Source organism: Oryx dammah, unplaced genomic scaffold (assembly GCF_014754425.2).
Source record: "Oryx dammah isolate SB20612 unplaced genomic scaffold, SCBI_Odam_1.1 HiC_scaffold_12, whole genome shotgun sequence".
NCBI lineage: Eukaryota > Metazoa > Chordata > Mammalia > Artiodactyla > Bovidae > Oryx > Oryx dammah.
In genome coordinates, this window is record NW_024070196.1 from 64,052,794 (window position 1) to 64,064,771 (window position 11,978).

General features: G+C 48.0%; 1 protein-coding gene across 2 annotated transcripts in view; it reads right to left on the reverse strand.

Annotated features, from left to right (window-relative positions):
- WSCD2 (WSC domain containing 2) overlaps window positions 1-2,835 on the reverse strand; it is a 112,198-nt gene extending 109,363 nt beyond the window's left edge. For both annotated transcript variants that reach the window (XM_040250964.1, XM_040250961.1), the window contains exon 1: window positions 2,528-2,835. The gene's annotated coding sequence lies outside the window, so the exon portion shown is untranslated. The remainder of the gene's footprint in view (window positions 1-2,527) is intronic.
- Between the last annotated feature and the right edge of the window lie 9,143 nt (window positions 2,836-11,978).

Below are 11,978 nucleotides of genomic sequence, written 5' to 3' on the forward strand. Positions count from 1 at the left end.
AAGTCTGTCTTCTCTGTGGAGGTTTTAGCACGGACCCAGGGCTTCCCTCCTGGCTCAGACAGGAAAGAATCCGCCTGCAATGCGGGAGACCTGGGTTCCATCCCTGGGTTGGGAAGATCCTCTGGAGGAGGGCACGGCAACCCACTCCAGTATACTTGCCTGGAGAATCCCCATGGACAGAGGAGCCTGGCGGGCTACAGTCCAGGGGGTCGCAAAGAGTCGGACACGACTGAGCGACTAAGCACAGCACAGGGGTTACCTAGTACAGGGAGGGATGTAGATATCCCAAGCCTTGGAACCATTCAGAAAGAAATAAGACTGACTAACTGACAGCCTTCCTCCACAATCCCAGCCACCTGCCCACACACACACATACGCAAGACACTTTCCCGGCGTGGCTGTTCCTGCAGGGAACAGCAGCCTAGCCTGATCAGACAGCCTCAGCAGATGGAGGGCTGCCCAGATATACTGAACTTCTCTGCCCTGCATCCCTCCACAGCTGCAAAGTTGGAGCCATGGAGACAGCTTACCTCTACCTCCTGTTGTCATGGCGACGCAGCAGCTGGATGCATCCAGTGCTCCCAGACCGCCTGGGGCTCCCCACTAGGAGCTGCTGGTCCAGAAGTGCTTTTATGGGAAGGAGTGAGTAGCGGGGGCGGGGGGCGGACTGCAGGTGTCAGGTGACCTGAGAGAACAAGGGCCCTGCTCCCCAGCCAAGGATCAGTCACCTGGTGCTCAGGGCCAGCCTCCCTGGGGACAACAGCACCCAGATGCCCGTGTGCAAGACTCAAAACAGACAGCCTCGCTGCTGCACCCGTGCAGCCCCAGTCTCACCAGGTGCACCAAGCACCTCCCACGCACCGTCTCGGCTATCAGCTCCTCACTGTACTATGGAGGGACCGGGGTTCAGAGGGCGAAGTGATGGGTCAGACTCAGATGTGCCTCAGTCCTAGACCTCTTACGCACTATGTTACACCACCTGCTGGGATTTGGAGGATTTCATCTCTGACAGTCAGGGCTGTAAGAATGTCTGGACCTCTGAGGATATAGGAAATCTCTTCCTTTTTTCAGAAGCAGCAACTGGAGCTCAGAGAGGTCGAGTGATTTGCCCAAACTCACATAGCAGATTGATGGCCGACTTGACATTCAACCTCTTGACCCGAAGACAGGGTTTCCCCAGGACATCAAATACCAGCCTCTGACACCCTCAAAGTATCCCCGGGTCCTGGCAGCCTAGAGAAGCAGCTCGTAGCCTGCCTGGCCCCAGATCAGAATCCCAAGCAACGGCAGCAGGTCCTCAGACTCCCACCTTATGCCTCAAGCACTGTCCAGGAACCACGCAGCAATGTTGTTCCCTAGAGGCAGACACCAGGTCTGCCACGGGGCCAGGGGAATACATCCGTTAGGTCCATTAGGTCACGAACAGAAGCACCTCCACTGCCTGCCTCGTGGACCAACTAGTTCATGGAGATGACCCTGGCCCCAGGCTGGTACCCTAGGGAGTGAAGCAAGACTCCATCTTCGGGGCTGTGACAACAGGGATGGCTCCAAAAATGACCCCTGGAGACCAGGTGGCCTCTTTGGAGCATGTTTTTCCTTAAGAGGAAAAAAACGATCTGGCCACACTCATGAGCTATGTGCTGGGCTCTGCAGAGCCTCGAAGGGCCTGGGGTGTGACAGACCACCCACAGCCTCAGAGTTGAGGATGACAGTGCCAGGAGTCCCCATCCAAATGTCCATTCCAACCTCTTTTCTGCTGAAGTTTGCACCTTGCCAGGTTCCAATCTGAATGGTCTCATTGAGCAGCTCAGGAAACTTCTCCCAAATTTTTAGCTCATCTAAGGAGCTGCAAGGAACAGGAGCTGATCGCCACTGTTTCTAGCGTCTCTGCCAGCGAGGTGATTCGGCTCCGGTAATGACGCTTGGGGTTGCTGGAAGGGCTTGGATGGGGGTGATCTCTCTGGACGGGTCCCCCTGCTTCCCTCTACACACACATACACACGCACACACGCACCAGAATGGACATAAGCAAGACTGCAAAGCACTCTACACAGAATTCTTCACCCAGGCAGCCCTGGCTTCTTCTCCAGATGATGGGGAATCTCGTTTACCAGAGTATTACCCCCAACAAGGACCCTGTAAAGTCAACTTGAAAATACGTCCAGCTCCTTCTCCCTCAGAACTCTAACTGGCCAAGAAGGGGGGTGATTCATGAATCAAATGAAGGGGGCCCACTGCCTTCCCCCCGGCCCGGGTCAGCTGAGAAGCCCTGGATGTCCTATCTCAGGAACCGAGGGGGTGCCTGGAGGAAGGACACAGGATAAACCAGCACGTCCAACCCTCTGCGGGAGGAGAGAAAGTTTGTCATCCACCCAGAGCCGGGCTGTCACCTCTGGACACTGAACCCTAGGCTCCAGGCAGCATCTGGAATCGGCAGCCCAGGTGGGGGACAGATATCCTTTGCAGCAGCTCTATGCCCTCTTCCTAAGGCCCCCCTGCTAGCAGGACCAGGCCCCTTTGCCCTTACCTGAGGGTCTCAGTCACTTGCAAACTCTGCCAACGGAGCCCAGCCAGCGCCCGGGGTCTCTCTCTGCGACTCCCGCGTCCCGCTTGGCGCACCCGCTCTGTGGGCGCCTTCCCAGCTGCCTGCTGCTGCAGTGGCATCCAGGAAAGGGAGACTGGATTTTCCTTCTCGCCGCCCAGTCTCCTCCCGGCGGCCCGGGGGGCTATTTCTTCGGGTCTGGTGCAGGGGGCATCCTCCGCGCCTCCAGCGGGAAAGTGGAAGTGTGCGTCCTGGATTGCAGCAGCGGCGACAGCGGTGGCCGGGGACGAGGAGGCGGTGGCGACGCCAGCCGGTGAGCCGGGGAGGCGGGCGGAGGCGAGAGGAAGTGCAAACCGGGCTCCTGCGAGCCTGGTGCTCGGGCGGGCTGGCGGGCGGGCAGCACTGCGGGTGCCCCACGCCAAGGCGAGGCCCCGTGCAGGCACCCGCCCGGGAATGCCCGGGCCCGCTGCGCGCTGGGCGCGGGCTGCGGCTGAGCGCGGGGCTCCGGGCGCCTCGCCTCTCTCTCTCTCGCTGCCTCCCTCCCTGCCTCGCTCGCTCCCCCGGACTTCACGTCTCTGGAGCCCGAGCTCCCAGCGCCGCTGCCGCCGCCGCCAGCAGCACGCCTCAGCCCGGCGCGCTCCTCGCGCGGAGCCACAGCACTGCCTACCGCTTAACTCCTTGCATGCCACCTGGCCCTCCCTCAGCCTCCCGGGAAGCTGGGCAGACCCGGTGCCAGGCCTGCTGCGGCCCTGGGGAAGGGCCTCAGCCTCTAAGCCTCAGTTTCCCCATCCGTAAAATGGGCTCGAAAGACGCACGTCCTAGAATTGTCTGGAGAATTAACTGAGACGATTGTGGGACGTGCCAAGATCCCTGACATTGCGTAAGCGCTCATAAATGGCAGCGGATTTGTTGCTGCTGCGGCTGGTTTTGTTCAGGAGGCTTGCCACAGTGCCTAATTAATGGTAACCCCCCAATAAAGGGCACTCTGGGGTTTTGGGGGGTAGGGTGGGGGAGGGTGTTTAGTTTGTTGTTTTACAAGCTACACAGGCAGTAAGTTTAAGCTGTGTGATCTCTGATCACTCACCCTCTCTGAGCCAGTTTCAGAATTTCCCTTCGGAGCTCTGTGACCTTGGACAAGTTTCCACCCTGAATCCCTGTATCCTCCTCTGTAAAGTGAGATGGTAGGTAATGCCCACCTTCAAAGGATCTCCACTGGAACTCTGGGAAGGGAACCCACCTAAAGGAAGGGTCACTGCTGGGGGAGGGCCTCCTAAGTGCCATGTACTTCCACACATACCAAGCCCTTGAAAACAAGCCTCGAAGGCTGCTAGTTCCATTTTCATTTTTCAGTTGAGAGAACTGGGGCCAACAGAGGTTAAGAGACTCAGCTAGCTTAGCACAGCTAGAAAGGAGCAGAGCTGGGATTGGTGCTCTGGAATTTCTGGCTCCAAAACCATTGTCTGTTTAAGCTTGGAACTCAAGGAGAGGCTTTAAAGTGGCCCTTTGCAGACTCCTCTTCATTTAAACTAACAAGAAGAGTTCATTCCTGCATTTCTTCTTTATCAGAGCAATCATTTCCCCAACTATAAAATTAATTCTCATCTAATGTACATAATTCAGAAAATACTAAATAAAAAGAAGAAAAGCAAATCAACTCCATTCTTATCACCCAGAGAGGATGATTGTTAACATCTTGGTGTAGTTCCTTCCAGTCTTTCTTCTATACCTACATGTAAAAGCATGTAGAATCATCCATCTGTACCAGGAGATGGGTAGGGCTTGGCAAATGCAACTCATGAATCCTTTGTGAAGGCTGAGCCCCCAGTTTCACAAGAGAAAAAGACATGTAAGTGCTCGGCCAATGGCAGCTGCTGCTTTTTATTAGAAAGAAGTGATCTGAATAATACTAACACCAATTGCTGAGAGTTGCTGAGTCCTTACTAAGCAATAGGCACCATTTCTGTTAATTCTTTACAAACACCTTAAGGGACACATCTTGGAGTTGGTTCATTAGAAGATGAAAGACTGGAAAGATGGTTCATTTAACGATGAAGACTCAGAAAACTGAGGCCCAGAAAGGTGAGGTCAGTTGTTCAAAGGCACACAGCAAATTCATGGCAGAGCTGGAATTAGAACTCCAGCTAATCTGCCCACCCCACCCCAGTCTCCAGCATGATTACAAATGGCAGATCCTCTGTGTCTTTCCCATGCCGTCCTCTTCCCACCGCAACTCACAGCCCTCTTGCTCTATCTCGGGGACAACTCTCCTCCAGGGAGCAATCCAGGGACTCACACCTGGCCAAGGAGCCCATTGCAGGGTCTGAGAAGTGTGCGACTGACCTCTAGCCATTTCCAGTCCACCTCCACCAAAGCCCACTTCTCCCTGCCCCTCTGTCACGCCCCTCAGGAAGGAGCATTGGGCTTCTCACAAAGTGGAAGAAGCCGCAGGTGAAGCTCAAGGGCTAGGCAAGTGTCCCTGGGTTGGTCACTCACCCCTTGGAGTCACCGCTTCATTATCCATGAAAGGACTAATGTCTTCTCTGCCTGCTTCTTAGGGTTTGGGGAAAATAACAGACTGGAAAGCAATTTGGCAAAATTGTCATATATAATGGTGACGTTATAACCATCACTGCCACCATCATCCAAGCATTTAAGGACAGAGTACCCTGGTTGTGCAGTGTTGAAAAGTGGGAGCCCTGGAGACAAGCTTGTTTTCCTATATGGATGACCCCTCACAATGTATTGAAAGAATGGTCTTTCCCCCACTGCCCTGTGGGCCCCCTTGTGTCGCAAAATATATGTTCCGCACATGCTTGTAGGCCGGTTCAGGGCTTTTCATCCGGTTCCGTTGGCCGATTTCGTTATGTTTATGTCAGTATCGCATGGTCTCAATTACTATAGCTTTATAATAGTCTTGATATCAATAAAACACATTCTTTTAGCATTCTCTCTACAATATTATCTTGGATATTCTTGGCTTTTTGAATTTACCTATCAATTTTAGAATTAGTTTATCAAGTCTCTCATACAACAATGACAAATACTGGCTGGGTTTGAATTGAGATGACATAGAGTCTACAGATTTGAAGAGATTTGCCATCATTACAGTATTGAGTTTTCCAATCCCTCTACCATATGCAGAAATATACAGAAATAAATGCCAATTGAGCTGTAGATCTAAACGTGAAAGTCAAAATAACAAAGCTTCCAGAAGCCTATAACAGAGGCAACCTTTATAACCTTGGGGGTAGGAGAAGACTTCTTGTTTAAGAAGTCTTGTTTAAGAAGCACTATTCAAAAAGGAAAATACTGATATATTTCATATATTAAAATCAGAAGAACTCCACTAATAGACACCATTTAAGTGCATGAGTCAAGGCATAGAATGGGAGCAGATATTTCCAACACCCAGAACTATGGGCTCCTATTCAGAATTTATTAAAAATCTTCCCACAAATCAATAAGTAAAAGACAAGACAGCCAAATAAAATGCTCAAGAAACTGGGACAGAGGCTTCACAAAAGAACATGTTCAGAGAGCCAATAAACTCATTAAAAGGTGTTCAACCTAATTAGAAATCAGGGGCACGCCTATTAAAACTGCAAGAAGATACCATGACACTAAAATTACAAAAACTGACAACCCCAAGTGCTGGTGAGAACGTGGAGCAACTGGAAATTGAATGTGCTGCTGTTAGGAGTATAACTTGTTGCAAACATTTCGAAAAACTGGGTGGTATATCTACGCAGTCTGAATATACACCCCTTTCTGGCTGGCATTTCCTCTTGTAGGTATATAGCCAACAGAAATGAATGCTTGTGTCCACCAAGAGATGCGCATGAGAATGTTCACAGCAGTCATGCTTTGCTATAACAGCACATTTTAATCACACAAATAAACATACCTACAAAACACAAACAGACTCACAGACAGAGAGAACAGCCTTGTAGTTGCCAAGGCAGGTGGGGGCAGGGAAGGAATGAGAGTTTGGGATTAGCAGATGCAAACTATTATAAATAAGATGGATAAACAACAAGGTCCTATTGGACAGCACAGAGAACTATGTTCAATATCCTGTGATAAATTATAATGGAAAAAATATGAAAAGAATATGTATATATATAATGTATGTATAACTGAATCACTTTGCTGTACATCAGAAAATAACAGCATTGTAAATGGACTGTACTTCAATACAACAAAATATCACATTTTAAACTAATCTCAAACAATGTAAATATTCAGCAACAATAGGATGGGTTCACTATGTATAATCAGCTGGTGGAACACTATACGGCAATGAAAAGGACCAGATTCCAGATACACATCACCACAGGGTGAGTCCCACAAGCAGTGTTGAGGGATAGAACTGAAACACCAGGGGGCACTTCCTGTAAAGATTTCACTCACTTAACGTTCGGAGGCAGGCAAACTCAGCTGGAGGCTGGAGGCCAGAGTGACGGAATCTCCGAGGAGGAGGATGAATACGTGGGACTTCTAGAGTGATGGACATCTTTTCTTCCTGGATCTGGTTGGTACCTACCCAGCTGTTTGCAACATGTCATTGAACCTTCTGTTTAGATATTGAGCACTTTTCTACATGTGTGTTAACTCAACTTTTGAAAAGGCTGTTTCTCAAGTGACCATGCTTAGGCAAGACAGTAACAATTTCAAATCTGAGCTCTGGTACTTTCTGGCTGTGGACTGTGGTCAAGTTATTGCATCTCACTGAGACTTAGTTTCCTCATCCAGAATACGGAAACAATAAATGTACCCATTGGATGGGGTGGTGTGAGGATGACAGGGTTTCAAGTGAAATAGGAGAGGCAAAGTACTGCCCTCAACCAATCTTGGCTGATCATCATCAATTATATTCTGCTGTATTATATATAAAAGTATAATATATATGAAGTATTATATATAAAATAAAGGGGTATCTGAGAAATAATGGACAGAACTGTTTGAATCTCAGCAACCGTTGCCAGGTATTAATAAAAGACAGGATGTCCAGTTAAATTTTTAGGATAAGTCTGTAATTTTACATGAGACAAACTTAAACTAAATCTTTTAAAATCGTTTATCTGGAATTCAAATTCAACTGGGTGTCCTGGAGTTTTATTTTCCAAATCTTGCCGTCCTAATTTCATAGTCATCAGGAATGTGCCCTGCAGTAATAAGTTGCTTGACCACTCTGGCCTCAGTTGCCTCATCTATAAAATGGGAATAAAGGTCTTTTCTAGTACTGACAAGAGGGTGAAACTGATTAAATCGGATTTTCTCCCAGGGTGCATCAAGCACTCTGTGTTTGCTCCTTTCCCTTTAATAATCTCCCTCCCTCTTCTGCTATTTTCTTTTCTTGCCTAAGTCTTAGGGTTGCCAGAGCGCCCCACAGACATAGTGTGGCCTCCCTTGGTGGTGGAATCTTCAAAACCAAGAGATTGTGATTAGCTATAAAGAGTGAGTAGTAAAGTTGTAGAGTCTTTGCCTGACATACACACACAGTCAGTTTTGGCAGGAAGGGCCTGTCTGCGGCTCAACCACTGGGCAAAGTCTACTTTGAAGACTCGCCCCGCTCTCCGCTGATTCCTGCCATCCTTTGTGCTTCAGGTTTCTGAGAAAAGTCTCATCCTCTCTCCATGCCATCTATTTCAGCTCACAGTGTTATTGTTTCTGGCCAAAGTCTGTTGTAGGACTCACAGAGGAGCGGCAAGAAACAAAGCGATCTTTGAAATAAACTCTATTAAAGATCAAAACGGTGATGTAAGAGAGTTTCCGAACATCAGATCAGGTAACACCTCTGAGCTACCTTCATAAAAACGAGCCACTAACCCATACATCACTGTCATTTGAACCCCAGCATCTAAAAATAGGATTTGCTCTAATTTCCTGAGTAGCTGATGCAAATAGAACGTGAGAGTAGTGAGTGGGCTGTGCCAGGTGATAAGTAACTCCCCCACTTGATGGCATTTTTCTAAAGTAGAAAGGAGGAGAGCTTGCCTCCAGAGATGCTAGGCAAATCCTGGCAGAGGTCAGAGGGTTAGGATGAAGGATGCGGGAGTTAGCCTGACCTGGGGTGGAGCCCCGACTCTGCCATCTCCTAGCTGGGTGGCCTTAGGTAAATTAATTAACATCTCTGGGCTTCCTCTTTTAAAAAACAGAGACTGAGGATTTTGTGTGCATTAAATGATGGGCGTATATAGATTGTTTCCCACAGTACATGCATTGCACACATGAGCCGTGACCCATTATTACAATGATTCCAGATGGAGAGGACAAATCGAAGGCGACGTGAGGATGCCATTCATTTAGGCCTCTGAACAGAATTCCAATCCCAGAATTTAAGCACATGTGGGTTTCCCAGAGTCAGATTTTTTTTTTTTTTCTTTTTCAGGCTTTAAGCAACTGACTCACACATCACTGTTAATGTGCAGAAAAAAGACTAAGGTTGAGAAGAGGGAATTGCAAAGGTCGCTGTGACTTTGTCCTTGTGCAGACACACAATAGAGGAGGTCTTCTAACTGCAGGGATTTTGGGCACGATGCCCAGGGTGGACTGGCCACTCCCTCTAGCATTTATTTTTTTTTTTTTAATTTTTACTTATTTTTAAAGTTTATTTTGAATTGGAGGATAACTGCTTTACAATATTGTGTAGGCTTCTGCCATACAACAACGTGAATCAGCCTCAAGAGCACGTGTGTCCCCTCCCTCCTGAACCTCTCCCCGACCTTTTACCCCATCCCAACCCTGTAGGTTGTCACAGAGCATCAGGTTGAACTCCCTGTGCTACACAGCAGCTTCCCACTGCCTATCTATTCTACACCTGGTAGTGTGCGTGTATGGGGCTTCCCTGGGGGCTCAGACGGTAAAGAATCTGCCTGCAATGCAGGAGACCTGGGTTCAGTCCCTGGGTTGGGAAGATCCCTTGGAGAAGGAAATGGCAACCCACTCCAGTATTCTTGCCTGGAGAGTTCCATGGACAGAACCAGGCAGGTTACAGTCCATGGGGTGGCAGAGTCGGACATGATTGAGCAACACACACTCACACAGTCACACACACACACACTATATATATATATGTCAATTCATCCCACTCTCCCCTTCCCCTGCTGTGTCCAAAGTCTGCTCTCTGTGTCTGTGTCTCTCTATTCCTGCCCTGCAAATAGGTTCATCAGTATCATTTTTCTAGATTCCGTATATACGTGTTAATATGTGATATCTGTTTTTCTCTTTCTGACTTACTTCACTCTGTATAACAGGCTCTTGGTTCATCCAACTCAATAGAGGTGACTCATGTGTTCCGTTTAATGGGTGAGTAATATTCCCTTGCATATAGGTATCACAGCTTCTCTTTTCATTCATCTGTCTATGGGCATCTAGGTTGCTTCCATGCCCTAGCTGTTACAAGCAGTGCTGCTATAAACACTGAGCATTTCTACTTCCTCCGTGGAATCTCCCTCTGCTCCCTGGACCCTCCATTCAGAGCCCTACTGTAAGTTCCCAGCCTCTCCTCTCCGATCTGATAGCAAGTGGTGCTTGGTCAACCATGCAAACTCCCAGAGATCGAGAGCGGTGTTGTTTAACTGCTTCTCTTTGCCTGGCATCCAACACAGTGCTTGGCACACGGTAGGCTCTCTTAGTCCGTCTGGGCCTTTATAGTAAAAATATAGACTGGGTAGCTTATCAACAACAGAAATTTGTTATAGTTCTGGAGGTTGGGAAGCCCAATATCAAGGTAGATTCAGTGTCTACTGAGAGCTCATGTGCTGCTTTATAGATGCCATCTTCCTGCTGTGTCCTCACAGGGTGGGTGGGGGCAAGGGTCTCTTCTTTTGGGGGGGGGTCTATTTGTTAAGGGCACTAATCTCATTCATGAGGGCTCAATTCTCAATTCTCATCCAAGGTAAGGAGCAGCGGCTGTGCTTTGCTGGAGCAGCCGTGGGAGATACCCCACACCCAAGGTAAGAGAAACCCAAGTAAGATGGTAGGTGTTGCAAGAGGGCATCAGAGGGCAGACACACTGAAACCATACTCACAGAAAACTAGACAATCTAATCACACCAGGACCACAGCCTTGTCTAACTCAATGAAACCAAGCCATGCCTGCAACCCAAGATGGGCGGGTCATGGTGGAGAGGTCTGACAGCGTGGTCCACTGGAGAAGGGAATGGCAAGCCACTTCAGTATTCTTGCCTTGAGAACCCCATGAACAGTATGAAAAGGCAAAATGATAGGATACCAAAAGAGGAACTCCCCAGGACAGTAGGTACCCAATATGCTACTGGAGATCAGTGGAGAAATAACTCCAGAAAGAATGAAGGGATGGAGCCAAAGCAAAAACAATACCCACTTGTGGATGTGACTGGTGATAGAAGCAAGATCCGATGCTGTAAAGAGCAATATTGCATAGGAACCTGGAATGTCAAATTGGAAGTGGTTAAACAAGAGATGGCAATGGTGAACGTCGACATTCTAGGAATCAGCGAACTAAAATGGACTGGAATGGGTGGATTTAACTCAGATGACCATTATATCTACTACTGTGGGCAGGAATCCCTCAGAAGAAATGGAGTAGCCATCATGGTCAACAAAAGAGACTGAAATGCAGTACTTGGATGCAAACTCAAAAACCACAGAATGATCTCTGTTCATCTCCAAGGCAAACCATTCAATATCACAGTAATCCAAGTCTATGCCCCAACCAGTAATGCTGAAGAAGCTGAAGTTGAACGGTTTTATGAAGACCTACAAGTCCTTTTAGAACTAACACCCAAAAAAGATGTCCTTTTCATTACAGGGGACTGGAATGCAAAAGTAGGAAGTCAAGAAACACCTGGAGTAACAGGCAAATTTGGCCTTGGAATGCGGGATGAAGCAGGGCGAAGACTAATAGAGTTTTGCCAAGAAAACGCACTGGTCATAGCAAACACCCTCTTCCAACAACACAAGAGAAGACTCTACACATGGACATCATCAGATGGTCAACACCAAAATCAGATTGATTATATTCTATGCAGCCAAAGATGGAGAAGCTCTATACAGTCAACAAAAACAAGACCAGGAGCTGACTGTGGCTCAGATCATGAACTCCTTATTACCAAATTCAGACTCAAATTGAAGAAAGTAGGGAAAACCACTAGACCATTCAGGTATGACCTAAATCAAATCCCTTATGATTATACAGTGGAACTGAGAAATAGATTTAAGGGCCTAGATCTGATAGATAGAGTGCCTGATGAACTATGGAATGAGGTTCGTGACATTGTACAGCAGACAGGGATCAAGACCATCCCCATGGAAAAGAAATGCAAAAAAGCAAAATGGTTGTCTGGGGAGGCCTTACAAAGAGTTGTGAAAAGAAGAGAGGTAAAAAGCAAAGGAGAAAAGGAAAGATATAAGCATCTGAATGCAGAGTTCCAAAGAATAGCAAGAAGAGCTA